Here is a 26,598-nt window from a genome sequence, read left to right on the forward strand (position 1 = left end):
TCCACCCAATCTGGGGGGAGGGTGGAGTGTTATGCATGTTCTTTCCTGCCACCACTGCTTGGAAGGCAGGGACTCCTGGCAACACTGGGTGGGGTGGGGCACCATTGCTGACATGGTTGGTATACACACACGCGGCAGCACCTCCCATGCATCAGGGAAAGCGCTCCTGCAATCACAGCTGACTGGGACACCAGTCAAACCTGGCCTATTGGCCTGCATGCAACTTGGGCTAAGTTCTGCTGTAGCAGGGGACAATGGGCAACCATGATTAATGCCAACTCCTATGTTGCACTTATGCAAGTCAGCTACATTCACCCTCAATACTGTATCAGGGCAATCTTTAGACCAGCAGTGTCCAATACGTTTGCCACTAGCCACATGTGGCGAATAGGCTATTGAATTGTGGCTAATGCATGTGGCTTTTTTATAATGTGGCTAATAAGAAAAATTCAAAACCCCAAGTGTGGCTAGCATTGAATTTCTATTGGACACCGCTGCTTTAGACCAATCAGCAGGCCTTTCGCCACAGGGAGCTGGTTAGACCCCAGTCAGCTAACCTGATTCCACTCTACCACGTGCGCATAAAGAAATGCCAATTCTTTTCCCAATGGGAAGGTCCAAGGAATCTTTAGCAATTTTACAGAGCACCAAGGTGACTGACACACCAGAAGCATGCGCATTCTTTGAGAACACCACGCACAGAACCCTCCCACACCCTTCTGTCAGCCACTTCCAAAGGTATGTTTGGCTGAAAGAGGTCACTGCAGAAGTTTCCATTTTTGAATCATAACTATTCCATCGCCCTTGCAGGCCAAACCTGTCGCACCACGTGGGGTCTCATAAGCCTGCTAATATATTTTTGCTGTTCGACGTGTAAAAAAAGGGAAGCCACTCTCTTTCCCTCTATTTTCCTCCCATCCCACACTCTCTCTTCCCAGGTTAACAACCTGAAGCCACCCCATTATTGCATCTTTACTTTGGCAGCAGCATCACCCTCCCCAAGGTTAAGAGGCAACAGGGACCAGTCTCATTGGTTGTAATTGCACATGCATGCCCCATTATTAAGAGCAAAATCCAAAGGCTCTGATAATTACTACATCAGAATAACTAGAGGCAAAATTACGTTAAACGTGTATGCTTCTGTGTTAAGCCCTTTCCCCGCCCCTTGACCTGCTTTCCCATTAACAAGAAGTTTGGGAAAGACATTGGTTTATATCAACAAAGCTGGAGAGAATCCCTGGACGCAAACCAGCTCTTCCAAGCCAGTCAGCTGTGCTTGGGGACTTCCCAACATCCCCGAAAACAAATATGGGTCCCAACCGTCAGCATGTAAGTGGAGAGGCTAGTTAGGCATAGAGGAGCAGCACCGCCAAAACCCTGGGAGCAGACGTGACACCCCAGGAGGAAATGCACCACATCTTCAAAACACCGTGGGGTGATGTTCGAGGCGGTCCCCTCTTCAGCTGTCTACAAAAGACACTTGCAACACACTGCCCCAGTTACACGGAGTTCTGGTGATGCACACCGCAGCTTCTGTTGCACAAGAACAGATGAAACGCATTTGTGCGTCCACACCTACTATGCAGCTACAAGTGTTGTACCAGGGCATTCTGGGAAAGCGTGGCCAGCCAACAGTGCCTCGGTACGTGTCGAATGCCCAGCAGGACACAGAGCTGCCCCATGGGCTGCTGGCATCACACCCTGTCCTGCCACAGAGAGCTGGCAAGAGTATCAGACAAAGCAGTTACAGAAGCACAAGGGGGGAGGGGCTGTCCAGCTACACTGCGGTGGAAAGAAGCATGCTAGACCAGCTGCAGAAAGACAACCATGCGCCAGCTTAGGCCACCAACTCCTAGTCTCGAGGTGGGCAGGGACACAGCCGGATTTAGACCCATCCATGCTCAATTACAAGCCCAGCTGAAATTAGTCGTGGAGACAAGATCTAAGTATCAGATACGCTGCCTCCACTAGAACCCCCATCCAAACATGTTCTAGGTATATCGAAGTCTGGAGACCTGCAGAACTGTCCTATGGCAACACCAAAAGATGCTAAGTTCAGAATCCCAATGTGCTAGGTGTTGCACAGACACAGAACAGAGACCCTGCCCCAAGGAACTTCCAATCGAAACAGAAATAGACAGAGGAAAGATCTACTCCATTGCACAGTCAGGAGACAGAGACAGAGATTAAGCAATTTGCCCGTGCACACCACAGGGAGGGTTTGGCAGAGGCAGGAAATTAAACCAGAGCTCTGGAGTCCCAGTCCATACTCTTAACCACAAGCATATCCTTCTCCACGGAGCAGCGTAGAAAGGCTAGGGTTAGATATTTAATAGCAAAAGGCAAGGGTTGAAACTAAACAGAAGAGGTTAGGGGGTTAGTGGTATACAGAAATATAACATGGCTAGGATTCATTCAAAAACATAGCAAAGGGGCAAGTTTTAGGCAGGGGTTTAAAACAAAGGCAATTAAAAATAAAGATGCCACTAACGAAGCGTGTTCCTGTCAACCCCTCAGTCACCCAGCTTGCAAGTGCTCCCCATCTCCTCCAAGATGTGGCAAACTAAGCTCTTTGGGGCAGGGGTCGCCTCTTCCTCCATTTGCACAGAGCACCATAAGGCTGTATCCCCCAGTCCCGAAGGCAGCCTTCGGGGATTACCCCTAGATGCACAATAGACCTGGCATTTCCCACGGCCTCTTCGAAACCACGCTCAGCGCTGCTCCTTGTGTAGGATCGGGACGAGCCATCTGTGCTCCTCGATAGGAAAGGCATTTGATTTTAAAATTTAACAACAACCCTTTCTGCGTAAGAGGATGTTCTCTCGTTGGCAGGAGAAGCTGGGTCTTCTCCTGGGGACACAGCTTCTGGTGCAGGAAATCACTGTTGGCGCTACAGCACGGGGCTCAGCTTCCTTCTCACCAGTCACATTTCCTGGAGAAATCAGCAGCAGCTGAACTCAGCTGTCCTCGGTGAGTGTTATCAGAAGGAAACAAGCAATAGCACTTGGCTCAGTGCTTGACACCATGCTGGCAGACACTCTAAAAACCTGGACGGGCACCTTGGAGAGTCATTAAGGTCACGAGAATGCATCTTAGTATGTCTCAGTGGGCATTAATAGAGGTGCAGTTGCCCTACACTGTGACAAAACAGTCTCCCTCCGTGGTCCAGCCAGGACACCCAGCCATCGCCTCTCTCAGGCAGAGACCTTCATCTCTCTCACTGCTGGCCAGAGATTTGTCCTGGCTGTACAGTTCCCCACCAACACTGTGATATCCCCAGCAAACCAAACTGTCTAACCAGTACAGCATCTACACTTTGTTTTCTACTCTCAAGCTCCGAAAACCGTAATTACCCTCAGCTGTAAGTTACCACACAGCTCTTTCTAAGCAAGCACATTTATTCTTAAGGTGAAAACATTAGAGAAAGCAATTCAAACCCAATAAAAGAATCTACAGACATGCTAATAAATGTACCACAGATCACCCCACAACTCTGCAGGGGCTCTGGTAGAAGTCAGTCCTACAAACCCCACCAAAGGGTTCTTCTGTGGTTACAAGCTCATAATGGCTTTAGCTCAGAACAAGCACCCCCATGCATGTATTGGGCTTTCTTCTATACAGTCTGAGCCTTTGCGCTTCAGATGCCAAAAACAGGTAATCAGTAGACACGGGTCCCTTCAGAGAATTGCGACAACTGTCCCACTTTCATTTAAGGAAACCAACATCAAACCTCAGGAACAGAAACTCTATATGCTCAGATTCTCCCATTAACGCCCATTTGTTCTTGTTGGAAATATCAGTGGGACAGATGAGAGAACTTGCCATTTGCCCATGAATAGCAGATTCTGGCATGCTTGCTTGAGCTGCCCGTGACTCCAAAACAATACAATTAATCACAGTAACTCCATCTGGAGAAGATAGATTTTATTACTTTTAAAAAGCTATGAACAAATAGCTCCCTAAGATCACAATAATTGCAGGCTTTAAATTTAGGCTTTGAGGCACTCATGTGCTATTTCCAGCTTGGATAATGGCGAGAAAAATACAGTATTTCTGTAGTGCACTCCCCATTTTACAGCCAAGAAAGGCATTCAAGAGGGAGAAAACAAAAGGATTTGGGGTTCTAACTTCATTTCTATATTCAACCGCATTACATCTGCAGAGTTCAGATGTTTCATAAGAAATTATAACCAACACCAGTCAACGCCCAGCCTGTCCGAGCAAGTTAATGGTTTGCCACGAGTGCCCTGCCTGTGTGTCAGAGTGATTACTAGGCGGCTGTTTAAATTGGCCAAAGGTCTTTTTACCACCAGTTAAGCAAATGCACTTCATGCCGTGATATGCCCTAGTAAGTCAATGCCACAAAGCAACAGAGTCCAAAGGCAGCATGGCTCCACATTCCCGATATAGCAGCCGCAGACAGATGTGACACCCGCAGAAAGCTATACAGCTGCCCCCTTCCACCCCCCATCTCCCCTCTGCCAGCTAGGCACTTTCCACAAAAGAAGGGCAGGAGAACGCTTCTTATACAAGTTTGCTAGCAAAATGATGCAATTGACATATGTGGATCCTAATTAGGAATTTTAGCTTTTTCCAAAACCGAATGAGCCTTCAAAGAATTCACAACAGCCACACTCATCCGTTAACAAGTCTCATTTGTCTTCAGTGCACTGGAAAAAAACTTGAGCAGAGTTCACCCTTTCCAATTTCATTGTGTAGCTGGAGAAAGAATTATCTTTCTGGAGCTGGAAATGGTCTCCCACCCCCGCCACTGCTTGCTGCCAAACACCAGCAATATTTTTCATCCAGAGATCTCAAGGCACTTTACAAGGGGAAGGCAAAGTTGGGAAACTAAGGCAGAGTTGAAGCAACTTGCCCATGGTCACAGTAGACACAGAAGAACCAGGGTTCTAGTTTCAGCTCCTAGACCAGTATCCCCCCCTCTCCCTCCCAGGGCCATGCTGCCTCAACATCTCGGGCCCAGTTTGTATTTATTTTTACAGCTGTTCATGGGTAATGGCTTTGGTCAGCCAGGTGTGGAATATTCAAAAAACATTTAGTAACCCAGATCACTTTCACCTGGCTGTCCATCCTGCCTCAGGAGTGGGCAGAAACCAAAGTCTCTCACTCAACATCCTGAAGAGAACCTTGAGACACATTTGGTTTAAGTACTGAGAAGCCAAAACTCTCAGTGCACTGGGGCTAATGATGCAAACACATCTGTATTAAGAGTTTCAGATTGAATGCCAAGCCCCCTGCCCTTTCTGTAGAAATGATTTCAGAACAAAGTGACTGAAGCATTATGAAATGCCTAAAGGCCTGACAGAATCTGCAGAAAAACTAATCAGGGATGGCAGATTTAGAAAGATATTTCAAACCTCCATCTAATTAGAAACATCTTTGTGTCTGACGACTGTTTCCCCAGCCCAGCAGTTTATGAAATATACATTATTCCTACAAAAGAGAAGTGGGAGGTCTGTTTGTCAACGAGATTTCAGACAAGAGCACAGCAATATTCCTAGGCTGCATATTAAACTTCAAAGCTAGAACTGCACTTGTCACTTATGTGCTTGTTTCAAAAGAGGTCTGAGTGCTGAAAAGAAAATTCCTGCTCTGCAGACACAAGAGTGTTTTATTCTGTAAACACCTGTAGTACCAGTATGTTTCAGTGGGGAGCACTAGACCATCCTAGGACAAAATCAGGGATTCAATTTCAACCAAGGCTATTTATGCAGTACCACTGATGCTTTACAGATTGGTCATATGTGATCCCTGCCCTAGAGATCCTCAGGTACTAAGGTGACGGGCATGAGGCAAAAACCTAGACAGTGGAGAAAACTTACAACAGAAGATCAGTTCTCTGGTCTTTCTGAAACTGCTCTGAAAGACAGAAGATGCATTAGGAGCACTTTCCAAGGAGAGAGGCCGATAACCCACATCACCCAGCTAATGCTGTTCCCTCACTAAATGGATCCTAATGCCCTTGTCTACTAAGAAGCACTTACTACTTATGCTTTCCATCCACAGATCCCAAAGCACTTTGGGAAGGCAGGTCCGTGTCTCCCCAAAGCCACACAACAAGCACATAAGACAGTGAAGAGAAGTCCAACAACTACTGTGTCATGTATGACTGCTGACTACCTGCACCCTTCACTACCACAGCTTATTTCTTACTGCAAAGCACTTTCAGATACTCAGAGAATGAGAAGGATCATACAAAACCTAATTCTATTCCAGCTACCAGTTTACATGCCTAACCTGAAACATTTCCCCAGCACTTTCAGATTCCAAAATTAATGTGACATTCAACTGAAGTTTGACAAGCTAATTAGACCAGGCAAGCTCATGCCTGAAAACATTTACATCTTTAGATGAGATCAGTAAAACAGTCAGAACCAGGACTTGCAGCTACCTGCAATGTGCTTTTTGGTTATACGCTACACCAGGGTCAGGAAGGAGCAATCACTACAGCAAAGCGGGGCAGACTTTTTAAAATTTGTCAGTGAAGAAAGCACCTCCCTTTGCGAGAACACAAATATTAGTTTCTATAGAATACCTCTCAGCCATTACTGTCAAGAACTGGTAAGGAAACCCAATCTAGCCAAGCAGATCTTTGCTATTTGCCAGGGAAGCTTCCCCAATAGGACTTACCATGACCAGCTAACGTGTTAAACTAGGACCTGGCCTTGTCCATACTGGGATTTTCACACGTGTTTGATGACATTAGGTAACATGTTAAAATACTCCTCTTTTCCTAGTGTGGACATTGCTTAAAGGAGCAACAAGCAACTCATTCCCTCTTCACTGTGACCCTGCCACACTTGTTTTATTCCACATCCCAAAGGTTCCAAGTTCCTGAAATATTTTGCGTTTTGTTTTGGCGACTGCCACTGTGCAACTACACCCCCTTTTAAAGCTGTTTCAGTCAGGTTTTGAGATTCCTTTACCAGTTTTTCTACATGCAGATACAATACTCCTGCTACCCCATATAATCATCATCTCCAACTGCTCCTCTGAACCACCTGCTCTGTGGTGTCACACTGGATGGGGGAAAAAGAAAAGGAGTACTTGTGGCACCTTAGAGACTAACAAATTTATTTGAGCATAAGCTTTCATGAGCTACAGCTCACTTCATCGGATGCATGCAGTGGAAAATACAGTGGGGAGATTTATATACACAGAGAACATGAAACAATGGGTGTTATCATACACAGTAACAAGAGTGATCAGGTAAGATGACAGCTAGGAACTTGGTGAAGAGCTACTGGCCCCATGAAACTACAGAAGGGTTGCCAGTGTTCTGAAAGAGCCACAAATCTTCTCAGACATGAAGGTGAGAGTCAAAGGTCTCTAATCAGATCCACAATGGGTGCACCTGCACTAACGGTGTAAAGCAGAACGATCTTGTGGATCACGCACTAGACTGGGAGTCAGAAGACAAGTTTTGCAAAAAGAAAAGGAGTACTTGTGGCACCTTAGAGACTAACAAATTTATTTGAGCACAAGCTTTAGTCAGTTACAGTGGCCCACCTTGATTATCACTACAAAAGGTGTCTTCCCCCCCGGTAATAGCTCACCTTACCTGATCACTCGTTACAGTGTGTATGGTAACACCCATTGTTTCATGTTCTCCGGGTATATATATCTCCCCACTGTATTTTCCACTGCATGCATCCGATAGAGAGCTGTAGCTCACGAAAGCTTATGCTCAAATAAATTTGTTAGTCTCTAAGATGCCACAAGTACTCCTTTTCTTCTTTTTGTGGATACAGACTAACAAGGCTGCTGCTCTGAAACCTGTCATAAGACAAGTTCTATTTCCAGTCCTGCCACCTCTTGGGCATCTCACACCACTCTGCTTTTGGGCTTGTCTCGGGGAGAAAGTTGCACCAGATTAATTTAAAGGGTGGGAGTTAAGTTGATTTTGTTACACCACCACTAACCCCTGCATAGACATGCTTCGTTTAAGAGCGACTTCTTTTGGTTTGGCTGACCTCAATTAAGAATTGGTTGAAGCGAAACAGAAACAAACTGATGCAAACAACTGTGTGGACGCTTAAATCTGTGCAACTTTTTTTTTTTTTTTTTAAATGTAGGAAAAACATCAGTTTCCCTATCTACCACAGGGGGATGAAAATACTTGCCTTCCTTTGTGGAGTGCTTTAAGAGCTCTGATAAAAGTGCTATGGAAGACCAAGTGTTTTCTGAAACTGATCAAGAGCTAAAGTGTAAAAAGCCAAATCCTACAGAGCACAAGAAGAACACAGGCTTAGAGATAAACTTTAGAAGCAACAGAACCAAACTCAAAGTTGGAAAAGCCTCACAATCATTAAAACCTTACTGATCCCAGCTCCTAAACCTGATCATGGATTTGTGGGGGGAAGCCAGCTAACGCAGTTAGTTCTGTACTGGTCATTATCAAGGATAAACATTGCCTGGGACTAGAGGGGAAGTTGTTCAAGGTCTGCAACTATAAGGAAGGAGAATCAGCTTCAGAGGTGGTAGAAGCAACTGACCTTCCCAACTGGAAGCTAAGCACTGGGGAAGCTGTAACACGAGAGACAGCTGTAACCTCTCAACTGTGTGAAGTGACCACGGATTCAAGTGGTGTCCAACTTACTCCAAGCATTCCCCAAAAAGATGCTTTTGTGCGTCTGGAAATGCAGCTCTGCACCAGCAGGATTGGTCACAATGCTATAAATGGAGTTACCACTCCCCTCAGTTCTGAAGGAAGTGGCCTTTTTCCTCATCTGTGCAGAATTGCTCATTGCTGGGGAGACTTCTCTGAGACAGACATGGTGTTGCTTTAGTGGGCTTATGACATAGGTGACTTTGGAGAGATGTCATCATGTTTAATACGTCTGTTTTTAAATCCTTTACAGTTTTACACCACTACCCTGCTGGGGGCAGGGGGGGGAGATGGGGTTAGAGAGCTCTTCAGAACTACGACTGCAACACTTAAAACTCTCCCCACTTCACCACCGGCATGGTCCAGGCCTGCGAGGACTCTGGGGGCTTCCAATACCCTGTTCTCATGAGCAGGCAGAGGTAGTCTGTTCTTCCTGACACCATTATCCATGGCACCAACCCCCACACCCAGCAAGTTGCCAAGTTAAGTTTTCACTAGCCACATAGCCCTCCTTCTGGAGGACTGCTGGCTGAAAGCATGGAGAGGTTAAGCACTAGTCTTGTCAATCCTGACTGCGTGTTTAGGGTATCTCTACGCAGCCCGTGGAAGCAAGCCATCCAGCCTGGGTAAGACTTGGGAAGGGGGTGGGCTTCAGAGCCTGAGCTGCAATTTCAAAGCGCTGTCTACACAGCTATTCTTGGAGCACTAGCACGAGACCCACTAGCCTAAGTCCCTCACATCCCGTTCCCATCCCTGTCCCCACCCCCTCAGGCTGGGAGGCTCGCTGCAAGGGCTGTGTAGAGACACTCTCAGGGCTAGTTTACTTTGATAGCCCTGTTTGAAAGAAACTGACTTGGGGAGGATACACCCATGACTCATGGGTTGCTGAGACAATAGAAGATAAAAATCCATTGTTCTAAAGTGGCTGCAGCACAGTGGCTGTTTTGCATGGACTCTCTGGCAAGCCTGAGAGAGGGAGGTTACTGGGACCCACTTTCCTACATGCTATAATTCAAGTTGCATTTTTTAACTAGTTTTCCCCAAAATGGCCCAAGCAATTTGTTCGCGTTAACCCAGCCACCTAAAAAAACGTAAGACAAATGTGAAGTTGCAAAGCACAAAAAAAAGCCATTTCAAACCACAAGCGTTTGCATTCCTATAGCTTAATGGCCAAACCCACTTAAACCAAATTTGCAGTAAAATGGGTATTTCCATGACATTTTATGGAACCCTTCCAAGCTGATGAATAGTTACAGATTTAGGATGTACAAAGACAGTTTAATTGGGTATTCTGTACTTTTATAGCCTATTCAATAAACATTAACAAAGGACATGAAAATGGACATTTAAACCTCTCCAAATCCATTATCAGAGAATGAACATATCTATTGGAGTGTTTTGCCTCTATTACAAACAGCAGGGACCTTGGTCAAGTGACAGGGACCTCCATGGCGTGCCAACCCCATTTAGGAACACAGCTGGAAAGCAGAGGCTCCATCCAATCACCGAAAAGAAGACTGTTGCTTTTAAATCCCCCTGGAAATTCTCACTTCTCTTAACACCCATAGGAACAGAGAGCTAGAGATTCTCCAATCCCAAACTGACAGGTGAGTGAAAGTGCACAGATGGCTACTTGGTGTTGGCACTTCTTCACTCCAGTATTTCATCAACACTCAGAGGCGGAGAAAAAGTCTGGACAAAGGTGCTGCTGGAGACAGACTTCTTTTTTTGGTTCATTACAGCAGAGTCAGACTACAACAAGGCCATTTACGCCCTCAGAGTTACCATCTCCAATGGTAAAAGAACCAAACAGCATCATTGCAGGGTTCTGAACTTCACCTCTAAGCTGGGATATGGGGCTTTCATTACCAGGTGGAAGGACCGTGTGTGCTATGGCTTCACCACTCTAGGTGAACAAGTAGCACAAATACCAGAGAAGCAGGGTGCCAGCTGCTCCAGGGCACAGTGGTGGGTTTGCTGGATCTACACAACCTGCTCTTAACACTGCAGTGCAGGAGTTAGCTACAAGTAGAAGCACTATGGAGTCTTCATAGCTCAAGCAAAGGTTTTGTTTCAAGAAGAGCTTGTGTCGTGCACATGGACAAAACTACTTCAGCTTTAGCATCAATGCCTCTAGAAGAAGGGAAGGATTTCAGAGAAAGATGGTGCAGAGAAACACTGAACAGCTTCATTCAACTGCCTGTGGAAGGGATCTACTGTTGGCAGGGGATGGGTCTAGGTGCAGAGATCCACCCATTCCAGCAGTTGACAGGAGAGAACCTTTGTTTTGTGGTTAGAAAGGCAGGAGAAATGAGGGACAGATTTGACTTGCTGCAGGTCCAAGTATTTGAATAGGAAAGGGTCACGCATTTCCCGGAGGGCCTGCTACTTCTTGGGGCACACACCAGAGGAACTCAAGAGCTCATGGGCGTCTGTAGCTACTACAGGGTGTTGGGGGAACTCGAGTTTGCAAACAAGTGCTTGCTTGTGGGAGTTTCAAGGGGATTCCAGTACAGAAGAACACATGTGACTAGCATCATGCCTTTAACATCTCCTTCCAGCTTCTCCTTAGTCCCTCTGCCCTTCTTTAACCTCCCTGGCCCAGTCCTGCTCTTCCAGCCCCAGTACTGATGCGCCTGGGGATAAGACACACTGACTTGATGAAGCTCTTACAGTGCTCCAGAAAAGGCAGCCGAGCATTAGTATCCCCATTTTGCAGATGGTGTAACAGACACAGGGGAAGAAGTGACTCAGCCAAGGTCACATGGAGGGTCCATATTGGAACTGAGAATAGAATCCAGGAGTCACTACCCTACCCACTGGAGCTCATTCATTCTCTGCAAGAACATGTCTACTTTAATCAGGCACACAAGCAGGTGCAGCGTGGGAAAGACACAGATAACCTGCTACTTCACATCTAAAACTGACATTCTTTGCTTTTTAACTGAGACTGGCAGAGCCAGAGTTGTTAATGCTTGACTTGAAAGTCACCCTGAATGCACTAACATCTGACCCACGAGCTCAGAGTACTCACGGATGTCACCCCCAACATATTTTTAGAGACCCATGGAGCTAAAACACAAATGGGCACTTTGTTTCCCTTCAGGCAGAGATCAGCATGACTCATTTCAAAAGGTTCCCAAGACACAGCCCCAGCAATTGAACACACTTAAGTGCCTCCTCTCCTCTTTCAAAACGCTCACAATCCTGCCATCCACCTCAGTGAAGGAATATGCTGTTCTGCCTGCTGGGAATACACCCCAGGTGAACACTGCCCTCCCTGAGAATTCAGAATATAGACACTGAGATCCTGGAAATAAATAGCACATTCTCAGCACTGCCAGTCTCCATACTGACAGGTTTCAGAGTAGCAGCTGCGTTAGTTTGTATTCACAAAAAGAAAAGGAGGACTAGTGGCACCTTAGAGACTAATCAATTTATTTGAGCATAAGCTTTCGTGAGCTACAGCTAAGGTGCCACTAGTACTCCTTTTCTTTTTTCTCCAAACTGAGAAATTTATTGGCCTAGAAGAAAAGAGCAACTTTAAATACTCCGTAGAATGCTGGGACACCGGCCGATTTCAGAACATTTGGTATTATTGTGAAAAGATGTTTTTATTTCTTTTGCTCTTCCCAAACTTAATTTCTACCCAAGAAAACCACAAGCACAAGAAGTTTCATCTTTCACATGCATCTTGTATTTTCTGCAGTTTGGTTCTAAGCAGTCTTTGCTACAACATTCACTGAGAATAGAGTGTTTAAATCAATGGTACAGCATCACACCAATTTCAAGATTCCCACCACCCACCACTTTTTCCATGCCAGATGCTAGGTCAGTTTTCTGCACTGGGGTGGATATCAGCCCGGAACAGAAAGTGCAAAGACACAATGCTTTGTGTTCAGTTACTTCACACCAACAGAATAGTCTGAGGCCAGGTCTACATGCAAAAGTTAAGTCCACTCAGCTACGTCACTCAGGTGTGAAAAATTCACATCCCTGAGAAATGCATGTAAGCCAGCCTAACCCCTCATGTAGACAGTTCTAGGTAGAGGGAAGAATTCCTCCAACAACCTAGCCCGCCTCTCTGGGAGGTGGATTAAATAATTTTATTAAGATGCTGTTGAAGTAAAAAGAAAACGGTACAGAGTTTAAGTATAGAAGTTTCTGGTTATCAGGGAATAAGGTACAGATTATAACATGGATGGGAGAACCCCTCCTGTTGCTGGAGTGAGTCCTCACACTGAGGAACTACAGCAGCACAAATGTAGCATTTCAAGAGCAGACAAGCCCTCAGACTTTTACAATGCACAATCAGGTCCATATTCTGTTATGGACAGCACCAAGCACCGCTGCCTGACTCCCCTTCATGCAGCTCTCCCTGTATTTACCATATAATTAAATATGCACCCTCCCCACTGAGAGCAAAGTACATCAGGGCATTTACAAATACATGTTCACACTGATTTTATGGCAGCAATTTTCTACTGAGATTCTCTTTTCAGGGTCCTTATACAAGAGTTTTTTCCCCCCCAGGCAACTCCCAGCAACACTTTGGCATTGTCCCTTCATCTTTGCTGCAAACCTAATTAATTAAGCTAATCATTTAGTAATGCAATTAGAACACCCTCTCCACTACCAGTGCCAGGGTTCCCCCAAAGCCCGGCAGCATGGCAGACTGAACATGCTTGTAATTTTACCCCATGGATTCCTTCCTTTTGCAGACTCATGTCCTCCATTTTTACCTTCCACTCACACATGAGGTTTGAGTTTATTCCTTCACTCCTTACCATCACACTCAAAGTCCTGCCTACTTTCATACTCAATACTAACTCCCTCTCACTTAAGGACAGTTCTGGTAATAAGATGGGAACACACAAGATTTGGGGCTCTAAAGTTACTTTACTCCAACATGCTGCAAAGTATAACAAACTGGCTCAAGCTCTTATAAATAGGGCCCTACCAAATTCACATCCATGAAAAACGTGTCACAGACCATGAAATCTGGTCTCCACTGTGAAACCTGGCTATTGTGGGGGGGTGGGGGGTGTCGCTGTATTTCTACCCTTAATTCTGTGCTGCTGCTGGCAGAAGCACTGCCTACAGAACTGGGCTCCCAGCCAGAAGCTGCTACTGTCTGGCCACCCAGCTCTGAAGGCAGCACAGAAGGGTGAAAATATTGCAAACCTCCCCCCCACCCCCCTATAATAGCCTTGTGACCTCCTTTTGGGTTGGGACCCCCAGTTTGAGAAACGCTACCTTAAAGGACTTTACAGGTTTATATTTCTTTTTAATACATAGCCATGCTTTGTGACAACACCATGAAACATAAGATTTAAATCTCTGAAACCATGGATTTTAAAAATGACCGTGAAATTTATCAAAATGGACAGTGAATTTGATAGGGACTTATTTATAAGCTCCCAAACTCAGCTTTGAAGGGTGTGACATAGACTGTGCAATCACCGTACTGCCGAGATCAAGCATGCATGCGCTCTGAAAACCAACAAGGGACACTGAGGGTATGTGCACACCAAGACTAGACCAGCACAGCCACACAGTGTAGACACAGCCTTCTTGAAGGAGTTTTGCTGTCAGTGGAGGGCCACCTCCTCCCGGAACTACTTCCATCAACATTGCTGTATAGTATCTACACTGGGGTGTGGTTTTTTCAGGCCCCAACCTGCATAGATATGCCAATAGAGTTTTCAAGTGTAGGCCAAGCCTACCTAGCCAACTGCACGGCAAACAATTTTAACTTGCAATCTAAGTGTCAACTTGCTTGCAAATCAAGCCTCTACCACTACAAGCCATGTGACTACAGGGGACTCCAATCAGGCAATTTCATTAAAGAGAGTCAACACTGTTCACTTGTACAGGATCTTCCTTCCAAAGACCTCAAAGCACTGGGAGCCAAATGCCCAAACCCTGTCTGCACCAGTTTTTGTGTTTTGCAAGAAAAAACACATCAGTCACAGACTCACTGCATGTGAATCAAGAAAGCATGTTTGATCATTTTATAACAAATACATGAACAGTATACAGCAACCTCAGAAAGCGAATGTGTCAAACGCTGATAAGCAGCCACACTGCAACTTCACCCTGAAAGCTGGCTGTACTAGAGCCACTGCACTGTCAATTACACAGAGGGACAATTTTAAGTGCATGTTGCTCAGGCCTCAAAGAAATTGCCATCTTATGTTAGCATATGGAGAGCTGAGCCTGAACGCTGTCTCGTCCTCCCTCCCATAACAATCAGGGCAGCAGTGATCCCACTCTCACCGAAGGCCAGCCAAGGAGACAATTTTCAAACTTGCTGCCAAGGAATCAACAGCCACAGCAAGACTCGAGCAAGCAAACAGGAAACCCCCATTTTGAGCTTTAAACAAAAAAAAAAAAGTATAATTTCAAGGACCAGTTGAAGTGGATTTGCAGAACATCTAGCTCAGTGATTTTTGTAATTTGGCATTCAAGAGGAAATCAAGCTGCACTGCCTGTTACCAAGATTTCCCGAATTATAAAACAGCTCATTAAGCCTGAAAACCCAAGACAACTCCAGTTTACACCACTTGCCTTTCATAAGCAGCAGGCGTCCCTTTCGGTTTACTGCACAGTACAGATTTCTGGAGCCGCTGCACAGTGCAAAACAGATACAAGGCGCCTCATGCTCCAGATCCCATCAGGATCCAGTTTCTCCGTGCAAAGCAACTTCTCCCTGGACGTTTAGCAGGAACCCGGCAAACCTGACGCTCCAGCCAAGGCGACTGCAGAGGGTGCTCGGAGCGCGCTTCGGATTCTCGGCATTAGATACACACGGCGCCCCATGGCCTTCAGCGACGCCCCGGCTTGATCCGGAGCGACCGCGGGGCGCGTTAAACGCCGGCGGGGGCGGTCACGCTGGGAACGCGTCTCCCGGGCGAGGGACGAGCCCCCACCGCCAGCCGGCGAACGGACCGCGGGCCCGCGGCCACAGACACGGGCCCGCCCCCGCCCAGGCCGGGCCCCAGCGCCGCCCCCCCCCCCGACTTGCACCAACTTTGCTCGTGCGCCGCTTGGCTCGTGCCAGACCCCAGACAAACCGGCACAACCCCCCCCCCCAGCTGAACCCCCCCCGCCCCGAGCTCCAGACACGGAGCCCCCCCCACACACACCTCCATGCTGAACCCCCCCGGCCGGAGCCCGGGGCACGGAGACCCCCCCCCGCCCCCCGGGCACGGAGGCCCCCCCCCGCCCAGAGCCCCAGGCACGGAGACCCCCTCCCCCCCCGCCGCCCCGGGCACGGAGACCCCCTCCCCCCCCCCCGCCCTGCCCGCGAGGCTCGGAGCCGGGACCGCTGCGCCCCCCCGCCGACGTTGACCCGGGAGAGGCGCCGCCCTGAGCCCTCGCCACTGTGGGGCTGGGGGGGGGGGGGGAGGGCGGTTCCCCCTCAGACTCTCCCCCCCCCCCCAATGCCGCTCCCGGGCACGCGGAGCCCCTCAGCCCGCCCGCCCGCCGCCCCCCAGGCGCGAGCCCTCACCTGCGCGCGCTGCCCCGCTCCCGCCCGGCACTGGCGGCCGCCCGGCTCGCACCCAGCGAACAAAAGGCGGGTGGGGCAGAGCCCGCAGCCCAGCCCCGCCCCCGCCCCCGCGGTCCCCATGGACACAGGCACCGCCCGCTCGCCGCCGCCCATTCATTGGCCCGCTCGCCCTTCCCTCACGCCGGCAGGGGCGGGGGCTCCGCCGCCCCCTGGCTCGCTGGACCGCCTCCCCATTGGCCGCCTGCCGAGCGGAGGGCGGCCGGGCACGCGGGGCCGGAAGCGGATTGGCGCTTGGATTGGGAGCTGGGAGGCGATTGGACGTCGGGGATGGCGGTCACGGGGCGGAAGGCCGGGGTGGGGGTGTCCCTAAGGCAAGTGGGGAGGTGCCCACCTGGATGAGGTCATGCAGGTGAGGGAGGGGCTCGAGGCTAGGAGGGAGGAGCTTGCGAAAGGGGAGGGGCGGGGGCAGGGGGAGTCTGGCCGGGGTCGGGGTCGGGGTCAGGGGGAAGCCGGGGTGCGGGGCAGGGGGAGTCTGGCAGGAGGAGGGGGAAGCTGGGGGGGGGGGCAGGGGGAAGCTGGCAGGGGCGGGGCGAAGTCGGGGGCAGGGGGAGTCTGGGGTGGGGCAGGGGGAAGCCAGGGTCGGGGGAGTCTAGCAGGGGAGGGGGGAAGTCGGGGGCGGGGGAAGCCGGGGTGGGGCAGGGGGAAGCTGGCAGGGGCGGGGGGAAGGAGGAAGCCAGGATCGGGGGAAGCTGGCAGGGGCGGGGGGAAGTCAGGGGCAGGGGGAGTCTGGGGTGGGGCAGGGGGAAGCCAGGGTCGGGGGAGTCTGGGAGGGGCGGGGGGAAGTCGGGGGCAGGGGGAGTCTGGGAGGGGCAGGGGGAAGTCGGGGGCAGGGGGAGTCTGGGGTGGGGCAGGGGGAAGCCAGGGGCGGGGGAGTCTGGGAGGGGCGGGGGGAAGTCGGGGGCAGGGGGAGTCTGGGGTGGGGGAGGGGGAAGCCAGGGGCAGGGGAAGGGGGAAGGCAGGATCGGGGGAAGCTGGCAGGGGCGGAGGGAAGTCAGGGGCAGGGGGAGTCTGGGGTGGGGCAGGGGGAAGCCAGGGTCGGGGGAGTCTGGCAGGGGCGAGTCGGGGGCAGGGGGAGTCTGGGGTGGGGCAGGGGGAAGCCAGGGGCGGGGGAGTCTGGCAGGGGCGGGGGGAAGCCGGGGGCAGGGGGAGTCTGGGGTGGGGCAGGGGGAAGCCAGGGGCGGGGGAGTCTGGGAGGGGCGGGGGGAAGTCGGGGGCAGGGGGAGTCTGGGGTGGGGCAGGGGGAAGCCAGGGGGAAGCCAGGGGCAGGGGAAGGGGGAAGCCAGGATCGGGGGAAGCTGGCAGGGGCAGAGGGAAGTCAGGGGCAGGGGGAGTCTGGGGTGGGGCAGGGGGAAGCCAGGGTCGGGGGAGTCTGGCAGGGGCGGGGGGAAGTCGGGGGCAGGGGGAGTCTGGCAGGGGTGGAGGGGGAAGCCGGGGGCAGGGGGAATCTGGCAGGAGTGGAGGGAAGGGGGAAGCCAAGGTCGGGGGAGTCTGGCAGGGGCAGCAGGAAGCTGGGGTGGGGGGCAGGGGGAGTCTGGCAGGGGCAGGGGGAAGCCGGATGGGGGACAGGGGGAGTCTGGGCTAGAAGCTAGGACTTGGAGATGGAGCTCACAGCGGACAGCAGCCATGGCTCCCTCACGGGTGGCTGCGCACGGTTTAGCTGTTTGAGCGCAACGGGCCCCGCCATGTTCAATAACCTCATGCTCAACCACCTCCCTTGTCAGGATCCAGTTCAAAACTGCCTTCGTTATTCTGCAACGCCTCGGTGCACTAGCTCCAGCCAAGCTTGACGACTTCCTTGGCTCCCTTCTCTTCATGTAGCACTGGTTTCCCTTCTGGCCCCAAGTTCCCAACACAATCCTTTAATCCGTATGCAAGAGCCTTCTCCTCTGCCTCTCCTCCTGCCTGCACCAGGCTCCTTGTGTCACTCCATTTCTCTCCTGACTTCCTGTGAAAACATTTGTTTCTCCCTTGCATTCCCTGCAACACAGCGCAAACCCAGACAGGAACAACTGTGCAACCAATTTGACAGAGGAGAAATTGAAACGGAGTCTCTTTTCTACTCCAGGGTCCCGGGGTCGGGAAGAACGATATTTCCTCCAATGATCAGAAATGATAAAAGACTTCCCATTAAAAAGCAATGAGGAGAACCTGTGCCCGGCCTGCAGGGAAAGGAGCAAGTTGATAGGAATAGCATCTCACAGTTTAACACCCTGCCACCACCAGCGATGCTGACAAATGAATAGAAAATAAACCCCAGCAGCTTCCAGATGCTTGCTACAGTGACCAGGGACCCAGACCTGAGGCTTCTACCTCAATCACTCTTCGATAACCCTTTGTCTGGCTTGAAACACTAATAAAGTATCTTGAATTTGAAATATCTTGGGACTTGGATTCTTTACCTCTTTGAAGTGTTTGCAGAGATACCATGTGTCTGAAAGCCTCTATAGCCGTGGTTCCCAAACTTTAACAGCCCACGAACCCCTTTCACTAAATTGTGAAATCGCATGAACCCCCTCCTAAAAATGAATATTTCCAGGGATTTAAGTTTAAATTTCCTCCACACTCCACAGGGCTCCGCCACAACTGCCCGGCCCTGCTCTCCCTCGGGCTCAGGCTGCCAGCCCCATGTGGAGCGCTGGGGTTCAGGCTGCTGGCTCCCCTGCTCACAAATATACACACATTATATATAACTAGCCCTATATATGACTAATGGGACCATCACGCCACTCTGAAGAACGCATGGTCGTGGCTAAACAACTGCATTCCACAGGGTGTTGTACACAGATGGTTGCAAGACAATGCATTCAAATCCTGATATAACTAAGAGCTTGTTCCTGGAAGCCAGGAGCGTCACAGCCAAGTTGCAGGTGGTCTGATGTGAGGCTGCCACCCATAGGGAGCTTAACAGCTCACTGAACCAGAAGGCAAAGCAAACACCTCTGCTCCCATCTCTTTCCATCTCCATTCAGTTAGGCATTTTCCTTTGATTTGTTGCACCCTCTTTGGTTGAAACAACAGGGAGTACTTGTGTCACCTTAGAGACTAACAATTTGTTAGTCTCTAAGGTGACACAAGTATTCCTCTTTGTCACACACACACACACACACTTTGGACCAGGACCACATGTCAGTGGGGTTCATCCAGCTTCGCAGTGCAGTCACTGAAATCACCCTTCTCTGTATCACCCTCAGTGTCTATTTCTCTCATTACACCTTGCCTGGATGGAGCTCACTGATCTGCCTGATGCAATCTTCCTTCTCTCATCACCCCGCCCTGTGCCCCCCTGTAGCTCACGAAAGCTTATGCTCAAATAAATTGGTTAGTCTCTAAGGTGCCACAAGTACTCCCCTCCTTCCTCCTCATCCATCCACTATCACCTTGGGGGGATGCCTGGGTTCGGTATTAACCTTGTCCTCTGCCTGTGGAAGTTGTTGTTAACCCCACTCACCCTGCTGCTGATCAAGTCCAACGACAGGCTACCGTCCCTGCACAGGCAGCCTGGTGCGATTACTGCTCCAGAGAAGCTAGAAGCCAAGTTTAACCGGGACAAATGGGGCTTTGCCAATCTGCACTCAGGGTTTTTACTGAGCCATCTGTGCACAAGACCAGGTTCTTCTGGGGAAAAACAGGGGCAGAAAAGACCAGGATCAATCAAATTAAGCCGAGTACTAAAACCAAAACCCAAGAGGCCCTTTCTGCATATTAGAAAGGTATCTGGGAGGGTTGAGGGAGGAATAAATAAAGGGGGCCCACGTCCTTTTATCACCCATAAAGAATTCACCAGCCAGGGCCCTGATTGCAGGAATATCCCTGCTGCAGCCATGGACTTGAAAGGCTGGCTTTGGGGTTTTCCTGCCCCTGCTTCGGAAAGAGGGCGTGGGAGTTGGAAACTAACAGGTGAACGACACATCCAAGCAGATCCTTCACCACGCCCTGCCCTCCAGCACAGCTGCCTGCCTCCCGTCTCCCTCCATTAGATCCGGAAGAATCCTGGGACGTGTCAGTTATTTGGGAACTGCTGTTCCTCACCGTGTTATTTACACCGTCACCCTCTCATTCCAGCCTGTCAGCGCTGTCGATTCTCATCCACCCACCCCTCCTTGCTGCCCTGGCACCAGATTAACGAACTGGCAAACGTAACAGGTGCTGTACAGCTCCTGGTGTGTGTTTTCTGGTTTGTATCTCCTGCCCGGGGATTAGAGCACGGCCTGGCCTCCTGTGTTCAGCACGACTTGAACAACACAATTATCTGCCGCTGCACTTTGTAGCCAGTCCCTCGGTAGCCCCTTTCCAGCCATCAGGAGAAAGGTTATTATTAAAACTCCATTTCCTGACAGTGCTTCCAGGCTTGGTTCGTACCCCCATTAAAAACTATCAATGCACCGCGCTTTCCAAAAGCCATTTGTGTGACACAAGCCCGGCTGCACTTCCCTTCGGCTCCCTCGGCAGACTTCAATTGAAGCCACTAATGCACAGTGGCTACGGTTCGCAGCTGTCCTACATCTAAGGCCTGTCAAAATAACGATCAGCTCAGAGAGCCCCTCTCCCCGCAGGGCAAGGCAAGGAGACAGGACGCGGGGCCGAGGCCATTCCTCATCACCCTGGACCGTCCCCCATCCCAAGGACAATCCCCTCCGCACCATAGAGAGCAGCCTGTGGGGATCCAGGACCGGGGGGAAAGCAGGAATCGGCTTTATTCGTGGCAGCACTAAGTGGGCGCAGAGCAGAACGGGCGCAGCCAACGCACGCTTTGCACAAGGCGGCTGGGAGCTCTGCATGGCAGGGATGGTGTCCCGGCTCCATGTTTGTACAGTGCCTGGCGCAGCAGGGTCGGGTCCCTCGCAGGGGCTGCTGGGTGCTAGAGCAATACAAACACCAACAGGGCATCTTGCCCACAGCACCTCTGTGTCCCCTCATTGGATTAATACAGACAAGGGACCAAACCTAGCCCTGCTGTAAAAGGGGGGCTGCAAAGTATCAAGGCCACCGAGATGTGTCTCTCCCTGAGAGCAAAGTCACCCTTGTCCTTCCCCTCTGCCTGCTAATGACCCTCAGGCACTGCAGATTCCCCCCGGGAGCTCCCCAGGGCAAGGGCTTGTGGGAGGCTCCTGGTACGATTCTGATTTGGGGGATTGTTTTGAGGAAACCCAAAAAGTGGAATTATGGCTGAAAATGGACCAGTGATTGGCCAGAAGAGGGCTGGGAGCCGGGACTCCTAGTGGGACACTGACCGGGGTCCTGCACTACTGGCTGGTCATTAGGCGGGGGCGGGGGGTCACTATTAAGTTACAGCAAACCCCCTTCTGCCCCCATGCCAGGGGCTGAGCACACTGCCCCCCGCAACCCCAACTCAGCTCTCACACAGAGACCCTTTGCCTCTGCAGTGGCAGAGAAGTCATCCTTCAGGGCAATTCTCAGCGAGAGAGACCCCCCCAGCCAGTATCGCTCCATCTGCTCTAACCACCAGCTCCAGGCCCTGGTTGCATGCCAGCAGCCTCTCTGTGTAAAGTGAGCTGGGGGGGGGGGGGACACAGGGGACTAGGATCCCTCAGTTTCCTGGGAAGGAGCAGGGCTGCATTGACACAGCCAGCTCTGGGGCCCTTCCCTTGCAGCCTCCGTCTCTGCTGGCGTCCTCTGTGCAGGCCCAAAGCCTCCGCTGTGCCGTCTCCCACGAGGAGCTGGGGCTCCTACCCGTGTGGCAGGGAGTTGGGACAACGCCCGTGTGAGTTTCCAGCAGGAACTTTCCACCCTAGCAGCCCAAGTTGGGGAGGGAGGGGGAGCACCTTATTTCACTTAATTACAGACATGGCTCTGCAAACGCCCAGCTAAAAAGGGGCATGGGAGGCCAGAAGCCCACAATAGTGCCAAGTACCTGAGCAGAAGCGAGCACCAGGCCCCTGAGGATCAGGCCCAGTTCTGGCCCCGCTTCGCTCGACTGCTGCTCTCGGAGATTCCACGACGGGTCATTTGAAACCAAGATCTGTTCCTGTGCTGAACTGCGCGGTCCTCCCTCCTGCGTGAGCCGGGGCACATCGAGGAAGGGATGCTCACGAGAGTTGGCTGGTGCTCTCCAGTTTGTTATTGTAGGGTTGCCCGGGAGCTCTGGGCTGCACACGCTAGTTTGCTATTCTAGGGTTGCCCGGGAGCTCTCCTATTATTAGCGGCAGGTCCCTGCAAGGTGCAGAGCAGAGGAGCATTCACACCAGCCTGGCCAGGCTGAAAGCTTCCTGCCATGTAAATGTCCCTGACCGTGAGGTGTGGTCACTCCACACTGCTCCACAACCAGGTAGCACCAGCTGAGATTCACCTGAGCTGGTGTCTGGGTTGCAGAGGCCTGGAAAAGCATCCAGCCTGGCTGGAGGAGTGGGGGGGGGGGTGTAAATATTACCGCCCAGGGGATCTGCAGACGCTGGGATCGTGGTCCAGTGGCAATCCTATAACAACAAACGGTGGGAGGCAGGGTGTGAGCACTGGCTGGACTAGGAGTCAGGAGGGCTGGGCTCAATTCCTGGCTCAGCCAGACTCACTGGGTGAGTCTTTTCTTTTATGACAGGCCTCAGTTTCCTGTCTGTAAAATGGGGGTGACACATCCCTGCCTCCCGGGGTGCTGGGAGTGTGATGAAAGCCAGGTAAGTGCCTAGACAGAGCAGGGGGCAGGGCCAGCCACCTCTCCCGCAGCAGGAGCTCTGCCCACAGCTACCTCAACACTCCCCACCACAGGAGCAGAGGAACCTCCAGGAAGGTGACTGCCCCTGCCCAGGGTGCAGCCACAGCGAGGGGCCCACAGATTTCCCCCGCCCATTCCAGGAATAAGCCACCCTGGGGCGCTGCACCAGGAGGGGGCTGAGAACGGTCAGGCACTCCCGGTCCTTTGCTCTTCGCTTTTCTCTCCACAGACAAGGCCGGCAGATTTCATTGCCTATTTCTTGCTGGTTACACTCCTGGCTTCCCAGGAGCAACAGCCTGGCACCGACCCCAGCCATGCCGAGGGGGGAGCATATGCCCAGCCCCCTGAAAGTCGACAGCTGGAGTCCAGCGCCCCCCCTGCAAGCTTTCACTGCATGTCAACTGTGCAGCCTTCGCCAGCTGCTGGATCCGGGCCTAAACGCTCCTCCCACTTACGCTGCTGTAAAGCAGGAGCACCCCACTGCTGGCAGTGCCATGGCACTGGGGTAAAGCTAGAGTAAGGGCAATCCGAATCTGGCCCGAGGGGTAGCGTAATTGTTGGCTTCAGAGCATCGCTCCTGATTTACGCTGGGGTGGGCAGAGAACCAGATTGCCTATGGTTTTAAGGCCTCTTGCCGCACCCAGGCAGATGCTGGGTGGGTGTGGATCAAGCTGATCCATGGAGTCCAAGACTGGCCACATCCTTGCAGAAGGGTGGGTTCCACGGGGCGTGTGGTTTCACTCTCTGGCCCAGCCCCTGTGCCAGACAACCCCCCAAATCCCCCCCTCCCCGCCACAGGCTCCACAAGGAGACGGAGAGTGAGGAGTGCGAAAGCAGGGCGCCAGCTCCATGCGTCCAGAGCCAAGAACGTCGCACATCGTCCCCAACTCCTGCCTTTGCTGGAGTACAGAGTAAATCATTGTAAATATTTCAGCAGTGCATTAGGTGCAGTCAATTTCAGTTAAGTGTGCGGCCAATTCATCTATAATTCACTGGCTCAGCCCTGCAGTCAGAGCCAGGGCTTGGTTCCTTGGAGCGTTATTGTTTATTAATAAAGTGGATTGGAAAGGCAAAGAGAAGAAGCGGCTGCACTAACCTGGTAGGTCTCGTCCCCTGCAACAGGCTTCTCCCCTGGGCTTCAGAGCCTGCCGGGCAGGGCTGGCCTGGAAAGTGTGGCACTGAAGGTCAGCTGGCTGCTTCCTCTGGCCATCCAGCCTCCCGGGAGAAACCCTGGCATGTCCCCTCCCTGACACACGTTATGGGATTAAATATCGCGACTGACCTGAATGGTCAGGAGAGCCCAGGGCTGGTGGCATCTGAGCCAGGCCAAACAGGCACAAGGGAAGCTGGTTACTGCAGGGGTTAGGACAGAGGATCGAGAACTCTTGGGGTCTGGTCCTCGCTGCGCCGGTCCAGCTTGCTGCCGGAGCTCGGGACAGCCACCGGACTCCTCGCCTCGGGGGTGGTACTGACCATGCTCCAGGATGGAGGAGGGGAGGCGTTTCTGATTAAAATGAACAAATGATATAGAAAGGGAAAGTATTAATTACAGCTCTGCCAGGGCCCCTCAATCCAGCCCTGCAGCCCCTGCTAGCCCAGCCCTGGGCTCCCCCCCAGGTCCGCCAGGGCCCCTCAATCCCGCCCTGTAGCCCCTGCTAGCCCAGCCCTGGGCTCCCCCCCAGCTCTGCCAGGGCCCCTCAATCCCGCCCTGTAGCCCCTGCTAGCCCAGCCCTGGGCTCCCCCCCAGCTCTGCCAGGGTCCCTCAATCCTGCCCTGCAGTCCCTGCTAGCCCAGCCCTGCCGATGCAGCCAGCTGCCCCCAGCTATGGGAGGCAGGAAGGCACTTTGCATGCAGCTTGGAGGCTGGAAATACCGCAGCTCCGAGTTTGCACAGAACCACCTGGCCCTGAGCCTGAGGGCACCTTGCGTATGGTGCTCTGGGATGAGCAGAGCTCGCTGGATCACTTGTGTTGCGTGCGGAGGGGCTGGGGGGGGGACGACACAGGGACAGAGGAGGGAGGGCCTGTCCCACCCTAAGCTGCAGGAGCTAAAGCCTTCCAGTTCCCAAGTTCTCTCCCTCAAACTGCCCATAAATCGACTGAGCACCAATTCAAGCTCCAATCGCAGTCATGTTGCAGCCCAAGCAGATTGAACAGAACATCTGCCTCCTGCATTATTTACACTGTCTGCACTGATTGGCTTCCCGCTGGCACGGCAGGGCTGGGGCCGGGCCACAGGGCCCCCACTCCTGGCTGGGCGGGCGGTGGAGGGGGAAGACAACCCCTCCCGCCCTGCAGCAGCCTGGCACCGTCCCAGGAGTCCGAGCATCAGGCAGTGGCACCGAGGCAGGGTCACGCGGGGCCGTCTCTCTAGCCTGGATCAAAGGGCAGAGTGGGGAGCTGGCACCGCGGCTGCCCAGGCTGCGCCCGCTCTGGGAGGAGCGGGACTCCAGGGCTCGCTATGCAGCTCTGAGCTCCAGAGCCAAGTTCCCACCACGCACGCGGCACCGGCTGGACTGTGCATGGCACAATGCTGCTTCACACGCACTTCAGCCAGCAGCGCTGCCCCCTCCCTGCCATCCTACCCCTCCCGGCTCCTTGATCCCTCCGCAACCACCGCCCCACCCGACCGCCAGTCCCCTCTCCTTCCCTCCTGCCCCTTGCAGACATTCCAGGCTCCAGCCCAGGAAGAGACTCTCGGTCCCTTCCCCTGCACAGGCTGTGGCATGGAGCCAGGGTCCCCAAGGCTCCAGATGGCTTCAAGACACAAGGAGCTCGCTGTGCAGGGCCGGGGAGTGCTCGACGCCGTGCCGGGACCGGGCTAGCAGGAGACACGCAGGGCGGCTCTGCTGAGCCCTCTGGAACTCGAGAGGAACCGCAAGCCAGACACCCTGCCCCAGGCCTGGCGGAGCTGCAGGGGCTCCGTCTGTCTGGGCACGGGGTGCAGGAGTGTCACAGACCAGGCTGGGGCCTGCAGTGCAAGCCGTGCATAGGAAGCATCACGGGAGGTTTGGCCTCACGACTCATGGGGCTCGTAGGAACCTGAGCTTTGGTGGTGGCTGTCTCAGAGCCGGGGGCAGGAGCTACAGGCCCCGCTTATCTCAGCCCGCCCCTTCGTCTGGGGGAGGACACCTCACTTTTTACCTCATCCCCCTGAAGCACACCAGCACAGGCAACTGGACCAGGACTCCTGGGTCCCATTCCCATCTGTGCCTGGCATGACCAAATCCCATCCCGCCTCGTGCCTCAGTTTACCCCTGTACAATGGCAACCTGGACCCTCTGTGCAGGGGGCTTGAGGGGTTACTGCATTAGTGTCCCTGCCGCACCCTGGGATCCCAGCATGAAAGGGACTGAGGGGAGGGGGTTATTAGCACCCCTCATTGCAAAGAGGCCAGAGCTTGGACTGCAGCCTGGCCAGGGGCCCGAGGAGCAAGTGCCTGAGGAGGGGGGAGGCAAGTCCTGTTTCTCTGAGGCCCTGCAGGCAGAAGGGCTGGAGTCGGGGCGGGGTGGGGGGGTGGTGAGTCTCCTGGGTAAATCAAAGCCAGTGTGGATGGCACCAGAGCAGGGACCAACGTCCAGCAACTGCTGGCAGAGCAGCAGGGCCCTGGGCAGGCAGATGACTACCCCAGCCGGCTCGGGTGAGGCATCAGGACAGAGCCCTGCCTGGCCAGCACCTGTTTAGGGCTAGAACCCTCCACCCAGTCCCCTGAGGGCCAGAGTCAGGCCCCC

General features: G+C 52.4%; 1 protein-coding gene across 5 annotated transcripts in view; it reads right to left on the minus strand.

The window, feature by feature from the left end:
- Window positions 1-16,253, minus strand: part of LOC102929598 (junction plakoglobin) — a 50,760-nt gene extending 34,507 nt beyond the window's left edge. For 2 of the 5 annotated variants that reach the window (XR_006287659.1, XM_037886926.2), the window contains exon 1: window positions 16,143-16,253. The gene's annotated coding sequence lies outside the window, so the exon portion shown is untranslated. Of the gene's footprint in view, window positions 1-2,678; window positions 2,752-15,199; window positions 15,458-16,142 lie in introns of those variants that run through there. The other 3 variants (XR_006287660.1, XR_006287658.1, XM_043536761.1) reach the window with 3 other exon arrangements.
- Window positions 16,254-26,598: the final 10,345 nt, after the last annotated feature.

This window comes from Chelonia mydas, chromosome 27 (genome assembly GCF_015237465.2).
Source record: "Chelonia mydas isolate rCheMyd1 chromosome 27, rCheMyd1.pri.v2, whole genome shotgun sequence".
In the NCBI taxonomy this organism is placed as follows: Eukaryota; Metazoa; Chordata; order Testudines; family Cheloniidae; genus Chelonia; species Chelonia mydas.